The sequence below is a fragment of the Arvicanthis niloticus genome, chromosome 1, assembly GCF_011762505.2.
Source record: "Arvicanthis niloticus isolate mArvNil1 chromosome 1, mArvNil1.pat.X, whole genome shotgun sequence".
Classification (NCBI taxonomy): domain Eukaryota; kingdom Metazoa; phylum Chordata; class Mammalia; order Rodentia; family Muridae; genus Arvicanthis; species Arvicanthis niloticus.
In genome coordinates, this window is record NC_047658.1 from 97,881,380 (window position 1) to 97,895,482 (window position 14,103).

A 14,103-nucleotide genomic window follows, 5' to 3' on the forward strand; every position below is an offset into this window, starting at 1 on the left:
GGTAGTACACCCTTGGGGAGATGGGTTGTATAAGATAGCAGGCTGAGCAAATCCTGGAGAGCCAGTAAGCAGTGGTCCTCCATAGCCTGTGCTTCAGTTCCCATCTCAGGTTCAGGCCTTGGCCTCTCTCAGTGGGCTGGGACCTGGGATATGGAAGTCAAACAGACCCTTCTTCTCCAAGTTGATTATAGTCGTGATCCTAGATTTAGACACACTGAGATGGAAGTAAGTGCATCACATGAGTGCCTGATGCCCAGGGAGAGTAGAAGATGGTGTCTGATCCCCTGGAACTGAAGTTAACAGTTGTCTGTGTGCTGCCATGTGACTTCTCTTTACTGTGCAGCTATCTCTTCAGCTCTGTGATGTAGTGTGTGTGTGCGCACGCGCGCGCGCTTGTGTATTTCAGTATTTAAGCCAGGCATGGTGGTACTCGCCTTTATTTCCAGCGCTGGGGGTCAGAGACAGGCAACTTACCCAGGCTGGTGAGAGCTACATAGTGAGACTGTTTCAAAAACCACACAACACAGACACACACAGACACACAGACACACACACACACACACACACACACACACACAATCACACCACATTGTCAATCCCCTGCATACACTTCTGATAGCTTTCCACTATTCTGTTTCATGGTCCATGAAAACCAACATGACTTCACTGTAGTTCCCATTTCTCTTGCTTTGCTTCGTGCCATCGTTCTGATTAGGGTAACAGGCCCCTGGAAGAGGAGCCAGCATTCACATGCTCAACATTGGATTTTCTTCTGATTTTGGAAGCAATTCCAAGGCAGATTTCATGGGGCCTTAATTGTCTCTCTCTCTCTCTCTTTTTTTTTTTTTTTTTTTGCTGACCTAACACAGCTTGGCTCATGATTGATTCTTGTCCTAAAGCTTAAAACTAGGACAAGCTGTAATGAGCAGGGCACAGTGTCTGTGACTATGCTCAGTCAGTTTCTGTCCAGCAGAACAATGTTCTTGATTAAATTCACTCGGCATTCAAGGGCTTCTCCTGGGCAGGAAATTTCCTTGGGTCCCAGGGAATAAGGACTAAGAGAGACAGACATAAAAGTCACCCCTGTTACAGGGCAGACCAAGATAGGTGTTGAAAGAATATGCTAGTCTATATATTACAGGAATGGGGCTTGGAGGGTTGTAACAGAAGTTTTGTATTAGTTACTGTAAGAGATGGGTATCAGCTCAGGACCCCCAAGACCAAATTCTCAGCACAAAGGAAGTTTGCCCCAGAGGGATAAAAGGTAGAGGATGATGCGGGAGAAGGGGAAGAGGACAAGGGAGGGAGAGGAGGGATATTTGTCTTGGGGGTTGAGGGACAGCACCAAAGAACTATCTATAGATAAAGAGGAGACAGACAGGGTCCATAGGAAAATGGCAGTTTATAAGTCCCATTAGGATGAGGGATTTAATTTTAATCTAGCATGTTAAATAGATGCGCCAAAGGGGGCTTTTGATTACTGAACTTCAGTTGTTCCATAACTGGTTCTTGGTAGTCAGCCTCAGGAGGAGGAAGTGGCCAAATAAGGGACTAGGCCTTGGTGGTTAGCATTAGGAATGTCATCTAACAGTTCTTAGCAAGGCAGAATGGGGGAGAAAGGGTGCACCGCCTGCCAGAGCCATGCTTACCACACTCAGCTGGCCAGTTTTCACTAACCTTTCCATTGCTGTACTAAAACACTATGACCAAGGCAAATTATAAAAGGAGTTTATTTGTGTTAATGGTTCTGGAGGGACATCCCCTTATGACAGAAAGACATGGCAGTGACAGGCAGGCATGAAGGCAGGAACAGGATGCTAAAGACACATCCTGAACTGCAAGCAAGAAGCAGAAAGAGGACTGAGAATGGGAGTAGCTTTGAAACCTGAACCCCCACGCCCATACTTCCACCAGCAAGGCTAGCTCCTGACACCCTCCATCTCCCAACCCCCACCCTGTACCCGCTCCTCCGCTGGGCAACAGTTTCCTCCAAGATTGAAGCATTCCATTCTGCAAAAACAGTTCCTTAAACAGGAAAGCTTCAGGAAGTCCCTGAAACTGACTACATTGCAGTTTCTGACAAAGTAAGCAATAAAAGCTACAAAGACTCTTAAGACTTAGATTAGCTGCCCATTAAAGCAACTGAGGCACCTGGAAAGAATACATTCAAACATTCAAACCTGTTGAGCTGCCTGCCTGTGTAGTGTGCTCCAGATTCCCACATTCTGAGCTCTCTGACTTATGCTGGGGTGGGCTTTGGTGATACAGCTGTCCTTAAAATAATTTCTGCTCCTGTAAGTAACCCCTTCCCCGTATTTCTGTAAGTAACCTCAATAAAACTCACCAAGTTAGATTTTGGTGGTGCCTATACTTTGGTTTGTCTTGAGCTCCCTTGTTGGGATGAGCAGACATGTGCTGAGTCTTCTAGGAAAAGTTTGGTCACACAACACCTCTGAAAATATGTCATCAACTGGAGGCCAGTATTGAAACATCTGAACCCTTGGGAAACATTGCCATTCAAACCTCCTCTGACTCACTGACCATTAGATGTCCATCACAAGTTACTGATGCCTGTGTTGTCGTGTTCATCCTGGGACCCAAGCAAATCGAGCAGCCTCTGTCTGAGAAATGCCTAGAAGTCATGGGAGAAGGAAGAGTATTCCAGTCAATTTCAAAACTGCTCGGAAGTGACACATGTCACCAAGTTCATGCTTCATTGGCCTGAGAAAGTAACAGTCAAGCTAGACATGACCAGGGACGTTTTAGGTTGAGCCTTATGAGATTGGCATTTTATTATGTAAAAAAAAAAAAAAAAAAAAAAAAAAAAAAAAAAAAAAAAGATAAAATAATCTCAATTATGTGTAGTTTAATATAATACAACCCTACAGTGAGTACAATAAATAAAATCTTGAATTAGTCTACCCCATTTAGTAAGATTACAAAATTTCAATAGTAAAAAGATTAAATTTTTGTCGATGTCTGTGTATGATGTGTGTGTTGTGCACTTGTAAGGTCAGATGGCTTTAATAAGTTACCTTAAACTATTCTGAGTTCTTACAATGGACGAGGTATTGGGAGAGTCAGTGACCTAGCCTGACAGGCAAGGTGGCTGTCTCTAAAAGCAACCTGCTCCACTCTTGGGCATAGATGATTGGCAGACAAGGTCATGGGTGCTGAGCAGTGTACCTAACAGGTGCACAGGATTGTGACCAAATTCATTCCCTTGGTCATGAGACAAGATATACTTCTCAGAGCATACATGCCTGCTTCTTCAAGGCCAGCGGGAAAATCTGTGTAAGCTCAAGGTAGTGTGTGTGTGTGTGTGTGTGTGTGTGTGTCTGTCTGTCTGTCTGTCTATCTGTGTCTGTGTGTCTGTTTCTGTGAGTGTGTATGTGTGCCTATGCCTGTGACTTGTGTTTGCTGATGATGGACTCCAGGGTCTAGCAAATTCTCAACCACTGAACTATGTGCTCAGCCTGGCCTTTCTGTTTCAAAGGGGTCTCCTGATCAGAGCAGGCCAGACCAGAATACTCTCCTTGCACACAGATGAACAAACCAACAGTATAGAAGGATAGTCAACCTGAAAAGGCCTTGCTGCAGTTCTATAGCGTATGCCAGCTTATGTTGTGAGACCCAGGTGCCACCTTCAAAGGAGCTGCCACGTAAGTGGAGACAGTTTGCAAGGCTGCTTCCTTATGTTAGGAGACAAACACAGCTCAGAGGCACAGGGAGGGTGAGCCTGGAAGATGAGAAGAGAATAAGCCACACCTACATGAGGATAGAGTTGTTCTGAGGACCTAATGATTGTGTGTTGTGCATCAGGTGCATGTCTCTGTGCATGTGTGTGTGTGTGTTGAGTATATATGTGTGGGTCTGTGTGTGTGTGTGTGCACGCACGTGTAGAAGTCTGAGGTCAGACTTTGGGCGTTGCTCCTCAAATGCCAGCCAACTTTGATTTTTTGGAGTTATTTTTTGTTTTGAGATAGGATCTCTCACTAGACCAGGGCTTCCCTACTTAAGCCAGACTGTCTGGCCAGTGAGTCCCTGGTATTCAGCTGTCACTGTCTCACGTGCACTGGGACTCCATGTGCATTCCACCATGCCTGGCCTGTTTTGTATGCTTTCTTTAGGGTTTGAACTCAGCCTCATGTTCTCACCACAAGCCACATCGTACCAACAGAGCTATCTACCCAGCCCCATACTTGCGAAGGATGATTAGATGGGCGAGATTATCACAAGGAGGTTGAAAGCACATTCATTGGAAAATGCTGGCAAGCACCTCCATCCCCCACCCGCTTCTACCCCATGATTAGTCGTGAGAATAACTGAGACTCAGAAGGAACCTGTAGTTATCTTCTGGGCTGAGTGACCAATTCAGAGAGCCGAGGTAGGTGGAGGGAGTGGGTGTGGCAGAGGATGAAGTCCAGGGGCCGACCTCAGAGTTGGACAGGTTAGGTCTGAAACAGGAAGAAGCAGGAAGGCAGGTAAGAACTGAGCCCTGTGTTAGGTGGGGCCTCCAAAGGGCATGCTTCCTTGAGGAGGGACTGTTTATGGCCAGCTTGTGTGGACTTGGAGGGCAAAACTGGCTTTCTTTACCTTTCCTTCCTGGTGGTCTTAGCCACAGTCTCCACCAGTGTTAATGGTTAGTGTAGAAATCAAATGCAGAAAACAACAGCCCTTGTTCTTCCCACCCAGAAAGGATACTCCTGCCCCCATAAAACCTTCCAGATTTGGGTCTGAGAGCAATTTGCCAAACAGTCAGGGCAGCCATACACATGGCTTTATGTCCCACATCTTGCTTAGTGGGTCAGCGAAGCTCGCCCTAGGAATGCAACACCCTTTAGAACCTCAAACCAGTAAAGTTCAGCCATTAGGGAGGGGTTCCTGAATGACCCAAGTATCTGGGCTGGGTCTTCCTGGAGCTGAGGGTGTATGCATTCTCCCTCTTTCTTTCCAAGCTGTAGGTCTTCCTGAAAGGAAGGGGCTGTGACTTCCAGGGTCCTGGTTTCTCAAGCTGATAACTATTCTTTTTCAAGGAACGGAGAGTGAATTTCCTTACTGGTGCCAGGTGCAGGGGCATCCAGACATGGCGGCCAGGCAGGGAAGAACACAAGTACCACAAGACAAAGTGTCGGACTCTCTGGGAGGATGGAGAGGCAAGGTGGCAGCTGGCCGAGTGGAAAAGTACCTCAGCCATGATTCACTGGGGACAATGCTGCACTGGTGCCACGCTGTCAGCCATCTGGCATGCAGACAGCTTACTGCTGAGAGTCACATCAGAAATGAGGGCTGAGGAGAGAAACTACAGGAAAGTCAAGATGAGAATGTGTTGACCCTGGTTGGGGCCACGAGCATCTGTTCACACGGCAACCTCAGCCCAGAGCCTGCTGTGTGACCAGCCATGTGGGCACAATGGGGAAGTCCGAGTTTCCTGTTGGGGGAGGACACTGCAGTCACCACTTGGGCACAGATTGGCTGAGTAAAGACAAGTGGTTAAAACATCAAGTGTCACTGAGTTTTAGACTTCTCTTGCCCTGGTTACAGAATCACTGGGTAAGGCTCTGTGGGTAGGCGTGGCTGCTCTTCAGGCTTGAGGACCTGAGTTCAAATCTACAGCATGAATATTTAAAAAAAAAAAAAAAAAAAAAAAAAGCTAGGCATGCCTGGGTGTTCCCATATCCCTAGCAATAAGGAGCAGAGATGGGCCAGCCTCACCCACATGAGAACATCTAGTTCAGTGGGAGAGACTGCTGTCTCAAGGCAACAGCGTGGATAGCAAGCACTAAAGGAGGACACTTCCCTTCCTGCTCTGGCCTCCACATGCACGGACACCAGCATGGGCATGTGTGTTCATCCATACATGTGTACATATCATACATGTACACACACACACACACACACACACACACACATGTACAGAATAGGTGACTGGCTGCAGTATATGTGCGTATGTTACCCACACGGTGACATGCACAGGATGGCCTGTCCGTTTGTGGCTCTCGGCACTGCTGCTTAGAGTTGATGAGTCTTCAGATCAGAGACTCAGGGTGCTCAGTCCCCACCGAAGGTGTTTTAAACAGCTTCGCTGACATGTAATTGAAACGCCATGCAGTTTGCCCGTTGAAGTTGTACAGTTGGTGTGTTCAGTAGACTCAGGCATGTACAGCCATCACAGGAACTTTTTTTTTTTTTTTTAGTTTTATTCTTGAGTTTTCAAGGCAGAGTCTCACATACCTCTGACTGGTCCTAAACTTGACATGGAGTGTGGAGTGGAAGATGGCCTTACACTCTTGATATATCTGTTTATCTCCCAATACCGAGCTTACAGCCGCCATGCCTGGCAACCAGTATCATTTAAAAACGTTTCCTGCCCGCCTCTGGTTTTTCTTTCTTTCTCTCTTCCTTCCTTTTCTTTCTTTTGTTTTTCCTTCCAAGATGGCCTCACTATGTAAATCTGGCTGGCCTGGAACTCACAGCAATCTGCCTGCCTCTGCCTCCCAAGTGCTGGGATCCAAGGTGTGCGCCCCCACTGCCCGGCTCTTCTTTTTTCTACTTAAAAGTTCATTAGTTTGAAATAGTTTCAGGCTTAGACAGAAGTTTCAAGAACATGACCCCAATCCAAACTCTCCAAACTGCCTTCTTTACTACACTTATGTCTGTCTGTCTTTCTGAAGTGTCTGTCTGAAACATTTGAGTCAAAATGGGTTGCTGATTGTGGTGGTGCTTGCCTGTGTTCTATACCTCAGGAGGCAAAGACAGGAGTCTTAGTATTCTGTCTCAGACAGACAGACAGACAGACAGACAGACAAATGCCCCAAACCAAAATAACTTATAGACATGCAAACCCTTTACATCTAAACATGTCAGCAGGGATTTCCTTAAAACACAAAACAGGCATATAATCATATATATTTCATACATTTATAAAAATCTCATCTTGAAACCCATAGTTTTACACAATTAGCATATGCTAATAACATCTAAGAACACACACCAAAATTTTCTCTTATGACATGATCAAAATGAGAAAATCAATCTTGATTAAATGCTACGATCTTCCAAACTTAGTCAAGCTTGCTAAATTCCTATGTATTAACTCTTTCTGGCACTAAGGAGCTCCAGTGTCTCCTAGGAAAGATAAGGGCTATACAAATTAGAGGAGATGCCCACCCCAAGGTAACTAGCAGTTTGGGGCAGAGTTGTCAGGGTTCCCTGACTCCTCTGTCTCATGTAGGGAAAGACAAATCTGTTAGGTCTCAACTAGGACAAATTGCTAACTTAGGTGTCTATTTAGCATAGCAAAGTGGACCTGGCCACCGAAATCTCCCAACCTCCCTCAGTCCCTACCTATGGTTAGCATACCCTGCCTCCTGCCCTAAACTTTTCCAGCCCAAGGACTAGGCTGGCCTTCCCTCAGCTACTCTTCCCTGTATAATCCAGCCTTTTTGGTTACCAGGCCTGTTTGTTGGTCTACCCTTTACCACCCTAGTCTCCTCCCTTTTCCCCAAATTCCTCTCCTCACATTGCCCACCTCAGGGTCGTGTTCACTCTGGACTGTTTGTTGCAGATGTCTGTGCCTCTGGCTGTTCTCCCCCACAGATCTATAATAAACTTTCTCCTCCACTGCATCTAGGAGCAGTCATCTTCCTCTCTCTCCTTTCCTCCCTCCCTCCCTCCCTCCCTCCCTCCCTCCCTCCCTCCCTCCCTCTCTCTTTCATTCTTTCTTGCACTATTGATTCAGGCTGAAAGACGGTAAGCTGGCTTAGCAGGAGGACAGTGCCCTTGTCTCTGTCTCATGCTCCTGTACCCTGCCATACAGCACTCTTCCCTTCTAGGACCTAGTGGGCTGTGAGAAAGTGAGAGTCCCATCAAAGAGTCTGTTGGAGACCTGAGATGTTGGGGGAGTTGCTGGCTGTGTCCCCTCCTTTCTGACATGGGAAGGGCTCATCACTGAGCAGGACAGTACTGGTGGCAGGCAGGGACAACTGAGCCTTTGTTGGTCTTACCCAGATGCTGGTGTCTGCACCTCACCTTCTCTGGCAGTAGTGACTTTGTGCACCGTTGGGATCTGGCAAAGCCACTTTAAAGAAGGATTTATTTTGGCTCCTGGTTTGAGAAGATGCACTCCATGATGGTGGAAGAGGCTGAGCTCGTGGCTCTGTGGTAGTGAGAATGTGTGTCTGGGGGTCCTCACCTCCTCACATCTGGATGGACCAGGAGCAGGGACTGTTTTGGAAAAGTTGTGGAAGTTTCATGGAGGAAGTGGGCTGCTAAGCGTCTCAGGCTTTTGCCAGTATGCTCTGTCTGCTATGATGAATTCTAGCCCTCTAGAACTAAAAACCAAAATAAGTCCTTTATTCCTTAAGGTGCTTTGATCAGAGTATTTTCTCATAGCAACAAAAATGAAATCAAGACAGGACTAATATGAACCGATATCATCTGCATATGACGGCCATTGCACTGGCAAACCCACAGGCACTGCAGGTTACCAGCTACTTGCATGAGATTCACCTATCAGCCTCTGGTATATAGATAGGGAGGTGTAAGATATGGGGGAAGTCATTATGCTTCAGGGTGTGGCCACTGATGGTTTGCCCATGCTCCGGTGGATAGCCCCACACTCATGCATGTGGGCAGTACCAACTGGGACTCAGTGGGTTGTTTAAAAGAGAGCCCAGAGTGGTGGTACATGCCTTTTCATCCCAGCACACAGTAGGCAGAAACAGGTGAGTCTCTGAGTTTGAGACTAGCCTGATCTACAGAGTAAGTTCCGGGACAGCTAAGACTACATAGAGAAACCCTGTCTTAAAAACTCAAAATAATAAAAATACAAAAGAAGAGATTAAGGCGGGAGGGGATGTGTTGTGGAGGCCCCAGGGAGATGGCAGATTAAGGGCACTGTATATTTCCTCCACAACATTTACAATAAACTTAGTAATTTGGGAGGAGCTAATGTGGGAGGAGTAGGAGAGGAAGAGGAGAAAGAGGAGGAGGAGCTAGGGAGGGAGATGGTAGGAGCCATGGAGAACCACGCACAGGTCCAGGACCGTCCTGGGTAATGATTTATGTCATAAGGTTAGATATTGGGAAACACATCTAATTGTGTGGGCAAATTGATAATTGAGCATTATCAAACATATAAAGCCATTGGATAATCTTTAAGCATTAGAGTCTCATTTCTACCAGGTACTGCGTGGATGGTGGGATGGTCTGGGCTCGCCAAGCACTGTGGAGACAGCTTGGTAGGTCTCCCACACTGGTGTCTCGTAGGTGGCAGGGCCGGTATTTCTGGCTGAACTGAGCCTCAGCAGAAGTGAAAACTTGGTGCCAGTGCTGCTCGTGGCCCTAGGCCTTGTCTAGTTGGGAACATGGCAGCCCTGTAACAACAAGCCAGACTGGGTGCTGCCACTTTTAATATTTACAGTAACAGGGTACCATTAAGATACATTGTATACCTGTATAAAATTGTCAGTAAATAAAAATACTACTTAAAATTTCTTTTAATGGGTTGGAGGGATGGCACAGCAGTTAAGAACACTGACTGTTCTTCCACAGGTCCTGCGTTCAATTCCCAGCAACCACATTGTAGCTCACAACCATCTGTAATGGGATCTAGTACCCTCTTCTGGTGTGTCTTAGAGCAACCGTGTACTCACATACATAGAAATCTTTAAAAAAACAAACAAACAAATAAAAATCTTTTTAAAAACTTAGGTCAGGGGTCTCCAAGCAGGACCATTGGCTATATGACTTAAATGTCCTTTATCTGAATAATTTTCCCTGAAGGCACTATGTTCCCTAAACATGACCTTGGCTCATGCTTTGCCTCCTGCCTCCCAGTAACAATATTGACAACTGGTCATCCGTTACACTTTGGCATCTGCATGTGGTTCTGTGTGAACTCATGTTCACCAGAGTCTCATCTCCCAATGAAGAACTCGATCACATGGCAGGCACATTTAACTTTCCTAAAGCTCGTGGGTTGGAGGCAGCCTGCCAGTGCAATCACATGGACTGTTAGTCTTGTGCAGTTGGTTTATTTCGAGGAACCATTTGAATTAGAGATTGTCAGATTAAATCAGATGCATCAGTTTGAAGAGCAGCGGAGTAGCAACCAGCTTGGGGATTGGTGTTGAGGGGTTGAGCTTTCTGTCATGAACAGCCATTGGTGTTTATGATTTGCTAGTAAAAACGACAGCACATCTTAAGGGCATTCAAAGTCTTCCAAAAGATCCTAAACCGTTTCGCCTCTGTACTGACTCTGAGGAAGGGGTTTTGTACAAAAAGCCACCCTGAAGTGAAATGCTACAAGGCCACTGGACTCTCCCTAGCCCACTGGGTTCCTGCCATTAACCTGATCTTCATTCTGATTCAAAGCACCCTTCAACTGAATAACGTATGGAAGGACAGCTTTATTCTAAAATCATGTTATTGAATCCATTGGTTTTTTTAAAAAAAATTTTTTTACTATATATTCTGCAGCAAAGTGATTCTATAAAAACACACCTTGACAGCTGACTGGAATGTGTCCCAGAATCTGGATGACTCCCAGTTCTTTATGAGGACACTGAGAGTCCTAACCCAGGAGGCCCCTTACCCTTAGCTGCCAGTCCTGTCTCCAGCTGTACCCACTGCTCAGTTTGGAATCTTCACACCTAGGGGTATCCACAACACTGACCCTAGGTGCGTCTATCTATCTGGCCAACTCCCCCCCCCCCCCCCAGCCCTGTCCTTGGATATATAGCCCAATCTCTCTTTTTGAAAAACTTACAATATTTTTTAGTAGATTTAATATTTGTCGATATTTATAGGGTCTAAGAGGAACAATCAATATGTGTACATGATGCATTGTGATAAAACACATTGTGAACAGTCTTTTTGTTGTCAAATGCTTGTCATTTCTAAATGTTGGGGACTTTTGGATTCTTCTCGCTATCTTTTTTTCTCTCTCTCTAAAGGTTCTCACTTTTAGCCAGGTGGTGGTGGCACATGCATTTAATCCCAGCATTCCAGATGAAGAGGAAGATGGATCTCTGAGCTCGAGGCCAGTCTGATCTACAGAGTGAGTTCCAGGCCATCCAGGGCTACACAGAGAAACCCTGTCTCAAAAAACAAAACAAAACAAAACAAAACAAAACAAAACAAAACAAAACAAAACAACAACAAAAAATAGAAAAAGGTTCTCACTCTTTAAACATTTTTCAAAAAATAATTTCATTTTATTTGTATAGGTGATTTTCCCCCTGCATATGTATATATGCATATGTATATATATGTATATATGTGCCATGTGTATGCAGTGCCCACAGAGGTCAGAAAGAGGCATCTGATTCTTTAGAACTGGAGCTACAGATGGTTTTGAGCCACCATGTGGTGCTCTAGTTCCCTGAGAGAGCAGCCAGTGCTCTAACCACTGAGCAATCTCCTCAGTTCTCTTGTGTTGAACTATATCATTGTATTAGTCACTCTTTTTATTGTTGTGACATATTTGACAAAAGCAATTTTAGGAAAGACAGGTTTATTTTGGCTCTTTGTTTGAGGGTACAGTCAGTCTGTCATGGTGGGACGTGGCTTTAAGCACGACAGAAGGATCATGGATGGCAGGTCACCTTGTATCACTCTCAGGACGTAGAGAAACAAATGCTGGTTCTCAGTTCATTCCTTTTACATAGCCCAGGACCTCAGACCACGGGTGGGTGGTATTCTATCCTCACCCATTCCCCTCACTCCAACTTCCACCTCTCACCCCACCACTGAATCTTTTTACTTCTATTGAGCCTCTTTGGAAATATCTTTATAGATACTTCCAGAAGTTTGTTTTGTAGCCCAGGCTGGCCTTGAACTCCTGATCCTCCTGCCTCTGCCTCCTTCTGCAAATCCTACCCGTGTGTACCACCACAACCAGCCAGAGGTTTGTCTTGTAAACGATATGTCAAGTTGAAAATCAAGATTAACCATCAAAGTCATTGTCTTAGTTAGGTTTTTACTGCTGTGAACAGACACCACGATCAAGGCAATTCTCATAAAAACAACATTTAATTGGGGCTGGCTTACACATTCAGAGATTCAGTCCATTATCATCAAAGTGGGAGCATGGCAACATCCAGACAGGCATGGTGCAGGAGGAGCTGAGAGTTCTACATCTTGTTCTAAAGGCAAACTTGGGAAAAGACTGGCTTCTCCCAGCTCCTAGGCAGCTAGGACGAGGGTCTTAAAGCCCACACCCATAGTGACACACTTCCTCCAACAAAGCCACACCCACTCTAACGAGGTCACACCTCCTGGGTCAAGCATATTCACACTACCACAGTCATGGAGTGTTATTGCTCACCGTTACTTGGCTATGCTAGGAACACTAAACCTACTCTCCTAGCTAACTCTGCTTTGGCAACTATTTTCTCCATCTCTTTTCTCTGCCCTTCCCAGCCTCCAGTGACAGCTCTTGTACTCTGTTTTGTGAGATACAAATGTGGTTCGCACATATGAACGAGAGCATGTGCTGTCTGCCTGGCTCATGGAACTTAACCAACCCATCCCTTAAAGCCTTGATCTCCCCAGCTCCCATCAAACACCCTCCAGTCACCCTGCGGTTGATCTCTTATGCTCCCTCTAGGCAGTGCAGACAGGTGCTGGCTCCTGTGGCAACTTTAAGTTAATTTAAACTTTGCTAACAACAAAGACTCAGTTTTTTGTTTGCTTATCACAGTTGGGCTGCAACACACTGAGAATACTTCCATTGTTTCTGGGAGTGCTACACTTTGAGCTCCTGAGGGGTGAGCTCAGTCACTCAACGTCCTGAAGAAGTTTCCCTCACAGTGAACAAAACTGAATAGATACCGTATTGCCACAGGGAAGGTGGCCAGAATGCATCTTGTAGCTTCTGATGCTGGAGTGAGGGGGATGAGTGGGAATGGACCTGGTGCTCAGGAGAACGGACACCTAAACCATGTCAGAAGTGCTGTCGTCTGGTGGCAGACCTCCTCTACTAAAGGGGAATGGATGTGTCAAAACGCTTGCCTGCTGCCCCGGGATTAGTGGGCAGCCTGACGCAAGGGCAGTTTGGCAAGGGCCAGAAGGACATAGGAAAACAAATGAAGAAGCTTGGCCCTCATCTTGCTGGAATTGACAGGGGAGTGGAGTATGCACACTGCAGGGAGAGTCAAAGTCAACAATACAACTTTGGTCTGGGGCCTTATGAAGCAGACACACACACACACCCGCTCCAGATCTTTCTCCTGTCGCACAGTAGCTGCTGACGGCCACTCTGAAGCTTCTTTTGCAGAGTAAAGCTTTGGCATCTGTGGTATCTCACCATTCATTATTCATGACTAGATCAAATGCTCAGAATTGAAGATTAAATGTGAGAAACTGGGGTTGAGGAAGAACAGCAGGGGACAGGCCTGTTAGGTCTCAAAGCTTCCCTCTTCCCTCATGGTGGGGGAAGTGGGGACTTCTCTAGGTACCAAGACCTTATGGATGAGAAGTGAGTTTTCATCATGTACTGAAAAGTGCATTAAAAAAGGGGAAAGAGATGGTCTTTATGAGTGACTGCAGATGTGGAAGGCTGAAGAAGGAAAGCAAAGAGGTTTTCTGATGAAGTGCATAAAGTATTAGCTGTGGGTAAGAAGGGTTTAGGATGGAGGGACATCCACAAGGGGCCCTGATAGCAAGCTGAACTTCCTCATTGTTTCCTTCCACGGGTGCACTTCAGATTGTCACACGGATGGATATGCATGCACAGGTGTGCAGACACACACACATGCACTTGGGTGGGAACACATTCTCTCTCACCGCCCCGCCCTGTGAACAAACTCGGGCTCCCATGATCCTCTAGTGAGAGGGAGCCTTTTTGGGAGGATTTGTTGGGACCTGCTTTGGTTTGGGTCTGATTGGAGTGCAAGGTAGATGTTTGGTTCAGTGTGGTAAAGACGGAGGCCTAAGGCAGGTCATAGATCACAGGACTGCAGGTCTCAGGGAAACTTGCGTTCACTGCTGTTTTCCTAAGGAGATTCCCCATGTCTTCAGTGTGCTGAGAGCCATGGAATTAAGAACCAGGAATGTGACCCAAACAGTCCATGCAAAAACAAATCTCAGGGCAAGGAA